Source organism: Nycticebus coucang, chromosome 6 (assembly GCF_027406575.1).
Source record: "Nycticebus coucang isolate mNycCou1 chromosome 6, mNycCou1.pri, whole genome shotgun sequence".
Taxonomy (NCBI): Eukaryota; Metazoa; Chordata; class Mammalia; order Primates; family Lorisidae; genus Nycticebus; species Nycticebus coucang.
This window is the reverse complement of record NC_069785.1, coordinates 78,403,701-78,409,917: the sequence shown is the minus strand read 5'-3', so window position 1 is coordinate 78,409,917 and position 6,217 is coordinate 78,403,701.

The following is a 6,217-nucleotide window of genomic DNA, read 5'->3' as shown; positions in this document are numbered from 1 at the left end:
CAGCTGTGCATTATTTGTGTTTAAGTGTGCACTGGGCCCTGTTCATGTTGGCCTGTACTCCTCATCAGCCCAGCCTCAGCCAATACAATGAACAGGGCCAGGCAAACCCCCAAATTTCTACATCCTGGGGCCTTCAGATCTCCTGCACCCCAACCTGTGTGGGCAGGTGGGCCACTCTTCGGGAGATGGGACCAAAGCCCTTCAGTTTAAAAGAAAAAGGCTAAGTTCTCTACAAAGAACTTCAAGAAAAAAATAAATATATGCCCCTGGTCCGAGATTTCTTAACCTGAGTTTTGGCCTCCATAGCCTTGTTCTTTCCCACCTACCTCTCAAGGGCTGAAGCAGCAAAGTGAGGAGGGTGCTGAGACGGGCTGCTGAGGCAGAGGAGGAGGAGAACCACCAAAGGTGTCTTCCCTCAGCTATTGGAGGCTTTTACGAGGAAGACTTCCACTGGTCCTTCCAACAGGAGGACCAAGGGTGCTTCTCAAAGGCAGAGGGGGCAGAAAAGGCAGATGTCCTTGTCCTCAGAGTTCATCATTTGGTTACAGAAAGGTTCTGAAACCTGGGCCCCATGTGATGGCTCATGCCTGTAACCCTAACACTCAGGGAGCCCAAGGCGGGTGGATTGCCTGAGCTCAGAAGTTTGAGACCAGCCTGAGCAAGAGTGAGACCTTGTCTCTAAAAATAGACCTTGTCTCTAAAAATAGCTATAGTCCCAGCTACTTGGTAATCTAAGGCAAGAGGATTGCTTGTGCCCAAGAGTTTGAGGTTGCTGTGAGCTATAACACAATGGCACTCTACCCAGGGCAACAGCTTGAGACTCTGTCTCCACAAAAAAAAAAAAAAAGGGCGGCACCTGTGGCTCAAGTCGGTAAGGCAAAGCCCAGCCCCATATACCGAGGGTGGCAGGTTCAAACCCGGCCCCGGCCAAACTGCAACCAAAAAATAGCCAGGCTTTGTGGCAGGCGCCTGTAGTTCCAGCTACTCGGGAGGCTGAGGCAAGCGAATCGCTTAAGCCCAGGAAGTTGGAGGTTGCTGTGAGCTGTGTGAGGCCACAGCACTCTACCGAGGGCCATAAAGTGAGACTCTGTCTCTACAAAAAAAAAAAAAAAGGAAAAGTTCTGAGACTACAAAATCTCTAGAATGCTTTTTTTTTTTTTTTTGGAGACAGACTCTTGCTCTGTCATCCAGGCTAGAGTGTAGTGGTGCTGTCACAGCTCACTGCAACCTCAAACTCCTGGCCTTAAGTGATCCTCCCCACCCTCCACCCCCCAGCCTCCCTGGCATTACAGGTGCGTGCCTCCACTTGCAGCTAGAAGGTCTTTCTATGAGTTGCTGAGGAGCCACTACCCACCAGGCCAGGGCTATCCAACCTTTTTGTTTTGCTGCTGCACATTGGAAGAATAAGAGTTGTCTTAGGCCACACATTAAACACATAAGCACTGATTAGCAAAGCTGATCAGCAAAAAAGGTCTGTGCACACTTTTTGTGATATCCAGCATCACAGATAAGCAAAAAAAATGTTCACAAAATCAGCATGTAGCCCACAGGCCACAGGTTGAATATCCTTGCGTCTGGACCTTGAGAGTGTCACAGGGTTGGGGGACAATGGCGACAGATTTTGGGTCCCAGGATATACACCCACCCTAAGAGTAGGTTGAAGTCATCAGAAAAAGAAACAGAGGTGTCTGAGCCCTGGGGCACTTGAGCACAGCTGGGCTGGGGGTGGGGAGCCTCAGCCGGCCTTGGGCAGCTGACCTGCAGTCTGGGGACCAGAGTCATCGCTCCCCTGTGCCCCCACATTGTAACATTTCAACCAGAAACTAGAGCACTCCCTTCCCTGCTAGCCTGCCCTGGACACCCTCCTTTCAATGCCTTCCACACCTTCTCAGCCTCTGGCCTCCCAGGTCCTCCTTCACTCTTGGAAGCTTCAGGAAGGAAACCGAGGATCCAGGTATTTCACTGCTGAAAGGGGCCCCAAAGGACCAAGGGGAGAGTAGAAGTCAGGGAGAGGAGGGGGCTTGTCCGGAGTCACATAGTACTGTAGTGATGGTAGATGAGACCCTGGAGGCCCAGAAAGGCTTTTCTTGCCACACTGAAAAATGCTGCTCCCCACAGAGGGTGGCCAGGGCCCCAGAGGTCCCTTTGCACCCTGAGCTTGCAGTCCTAGCCCCAGATTCCTTCTACAAGCTTGGTCTCTCCGTCATCCCCAGGCCAGCCTTATACAGGGGCCCTGCCAAGGGTATCTCCACACCATCCCCCACACTCTTCTTTGCCCCTCCCAGGAGCTCAGGACTGGAGCCTCAGGGCCCTGATACCTGGGGCCAGTGTCCACCCAGGGCGACTAGTTTCCCTAGAAGTGTAAGCTGAGAAGAGGGTGACAGAGCCACCAGGCAGGATCTGGCCTCATCTCCAGTTTCCCCCAGAGGATTGATGACGCACTGTGTCCACACAGTCTGGCCTGCCCTGCCCCCAGTGAGCTGGCACCAGTTGACACAGCCCTGGCCCCCCTGCGCCTGTGCTAGACAGTGGGCTGGCCCCCAGGGCACTGTGGCAAGTTCTGCCAGGACCTGGGAAAGGGTCTTTCATTGATTGGCATGCTAGAGCCAGGAGCTCAACCTAAATGTGAAGTTCCATTCAGATCTGCACCCAGGGCCTAAGGGGGCTATTATCTACCTTACAAAATTATTCACCCTTCCCTTCTATTAAGGAGCAAGCTCCTCCCATCTACCAAAGATAAGAACCAATCTGTATCTGAGAGGCCAAGGTGGGTGGATTGCCTGAGCTCAGGAGTTTAAGACCAGCCTGAGCAAGAACTTGATCCCGTCTCTACTAAAAATAGAAAAACTAGTGTTGTGGAGGGTGCCTGTAGTCTCAACTACTTAGAAGGCTGAAACAAGAGGATGGCTTGAGCCCCCTAAGAGTTTGAGGTTGCTGGGCCAGGTGCAGTGGCTCATGCCTATAATCCTAGCACTCTAGGAGGCCAAGGTGAGTGGACTGCTTGAGTTTATGGGTTCAAGGTCAACCTGAGCAAGAGTGAGGCCCCATCTCTAAAAATAGCCGGGCATTGTGGCAGGTGCCTGTAATCCCACCTACTCGAGAGGCTGAAGCAAAAGAATCACTTGAGTCCAAGAGTTTGGGGTTGCTGTAAGCTATGACATCATGGCACTCTACCAAGGGCGACAAAGTGAAACTGACTCAAAAAAAAAAAAAAAAAAAAGAATTTGAGGTTGCTGTGAGCTATGATGCCATGTGGCACTCTATTCAGGGCAATTCTGTCTCAAAAAAAAAAAAAGAAGAAAGAAAGAACCAATCAGTATGCAAGTGTTCAGGAATGTTCGAGAGCTCCTGCCACTTCCTTCTTACACAAATGCACAGCTATATATATGAACACAGTTCAGGTTTGGCCTGCATAGCACACACACAAACTTTAGAAGTATACGGCTCTCCTATAGTCCCAGGAGCTGGCTGTGTGGCTTAGGGGGCCAGAATGCCCTAAGCTGGCATTAGCAGAATTGGAAAGTGAATCCATGGGGGTAGGGCTTGCCAGAGAGGTCCAGGTCCCCAGTTTGGCAACCCTGCCCACACTCGTAAATGGTTTATGGTCTCTTAGTGCTAAAGAGACCTTTAGCACTTTGAGAGCCCTTCTTACCCTAGAAGCTGGCCCTTTATGAGGATTGCTATAGCAGCTGGGGCACCCACTGAGCTGGAACACCAATCGTCCAATAGGAAGCCAAAGAAGAGCATCCCCCCGACCCCCTTGACCAAAGGGAACTGCCAGGGATGCTGGCACCTTCCTCTGGGGCCTGAAGATTCTAGATCTTAAAGGGGTGGAGGTGCTTGGGCAGATCTCCAGAATTTTCTGCATGGGTCACCCATTCCTAGACAATATGTGAGGAAGCCTTAACAAGTAGATGTAACCGAGGTGGGGAACCAGACCCACTGGACTCCTCTCTACAAGGCTCCCATCCTACCCTAGGGCTTCACATAGTTAATGCCATCCTTGTGTAGTTACCACTAAGATCAGTCAGGCATTGGCAAGGGTATTTTGTACCAAAAATACCATGGGAGATACAGATAGGAATCCACCAGCCCTTCCTGAAGAGCCCCAGATACGCCGGCAAATAGCTACCAAACCATGACGCATGGTCAAGCCAGTGGTGAGAGCCAGCCAGTGAGGGGAAGCCCGGAGTGGGAGGGCCTTCCCGTGGAAAGGGTAGCCACATGGGCGGCTACAGCTGGTTACTTTTCTATTCTCAGTGTGACAAATTACAGTATTTAACTGATGGCTGCTATCCTTACAAAGGGCATCACCTCCTTAGACGGCCTTCTGTAGCCATCAGCATAATTGATGGGTTGTGCTATGAAGTTCCTTCACATTCCAGATGTCCTAAGAGCCCCCAGACATAGAAGCAGCCCTTGGTTAAATCAGCCAGTGGTCAAGTGGAGACTTTTTTTTACCTAAAAACAGCCTTAGCGGAGTGCTCCCTGCTGGCCAAACTGAGAAACACCAGCCCTGTTAGCCCAGTAATCCCAAGGCTTCCTTATGATGCATTACAAGGTCTCAAAGGGCTCAAGTGACCCAGTCTCTGGGTCTTGAAAACTCAATTAGATGAGATATCTGAGTCTTCACTGTTCAAAGTGGGGTCCAGAGACCAGCAGCAACAGCATTACTTAGGAGTTTGTTAGAAATGAAAAATCTCTTGGGCAGCGCCTGTGGCTCAAAGAACAAAGGAGTAGGGTGCTGGCCCCATATACTGGAGGTGGCAGGTTCAAACCTGGCCCAGCCCCAGCCAAAAACTGCAAAAAAAAAAAAAAGAAAAGAAATGAAAAATCTCAGCCTCCCACCCTAGACTGGATGAATCAGATCATGCTTTAACAAGATCCTGGGGTGATTAGAATACGCTCCACACAGTAAAGTTTAAGATGCACTGACTTAAATCCCTTCCCTCAACCCTTAATTAGGGGAAACTAAGATGAGAAAGGCAGGGCCCAGACCAAGATCACACAGTAAGTTAGTGGCTGAGCTGGAAGGAGGTCAGACTCCATGATCCTGTCCCAGAATTTTGTCTTCCACTTAGTTCTCTGTCTTTTCTCGCCTTTTTTTTGAGACAGAGCCTCAAGCTGTCACCCTGGGTAGAGTGCTGTGGCGTTACAGCTCACAGCAACCTCCAACTCCTGGGGCTCAAGCGATTCTCCTGCCTCTGCCTCCCAAGTAGCTGGAACTACAGGTGCCTGTCACAACGCCCAGCTATTTTTTGGTTGCAGCCGTCATTATTGTTCAGTGGGCCCAGGCTGGATTCGAACCCACCAGCTCAGGCCTATGTGGCTGGCACCTTAGCGGCTTGAGCCACAGGCGCCAAGCCTGTCTTTTCTCTCTTGTGAAGTCCTCATATTCCCTGTGGGTTTGAGACGGATAGGGTTCAGATATAGGCTTTTACTCCAGGGGCCTCTAATGAGGACAAGAGAGGGAAAGAAAGGGGGAAGGCTCACTGCCAGGCCTGACGCTAAAGAGATGGTCTGCAGGGAACAGCCCATTCCCACACTTACTTCCCAAAGGCAGGCCCCTAGGAAATGCAACACCCCCACCACCCTGCCTTCTGTAATCCAGCTGGTCCTTCTTTCTGAGTCCCGCCCTGCCCATCTGAGAAAGGAAGGAAGGGAGGTGTCAGCCAAGGTCAGTGCCTGCACCAAGCACAGGGCGTCCCACATAGAGGAGCTGAAGCAGCCAGCAGAAGGGATAGAAGCTGCCTGCCAGGCTCCTGCCCATTCCTGGTCAGGAGAGAGGGGATGGGCTTTGGGGTTCTCTGTCCTGCAGAAGGTAGGAATTGAAGCTGCCACATTAACTGTCCATCTTCTGGAAGAAAGGCTGGGCTATGGCCCCCAGCCTGTGTGCCTTTGGAACCCTCAACTCCCCTTTCCTTCTGGGTTATTTGGCCCCTGGCCTGGGTAAAGGCCTCAGCCCTCCACACTACGTAATAAACACTGTTTAGTCCTATACATTCCAGCAGGGCAGTATGCAGCCTCGCCCAGCACAGCTGTGCACAGCCCTGGATACATAGTAGATGTTCAGTAAACATCTCCTGCCAGAATATAGCCCCTCCCTTTCCACAGAGATGCTGCTTTCAAGCCAAGAGGCTTTTGACCACCCATCTCACCCAGACCTCCTCTCCTAGGTACCCACTCTGGTTCCCCTGGCTTCTCTCATCCCCAGGGT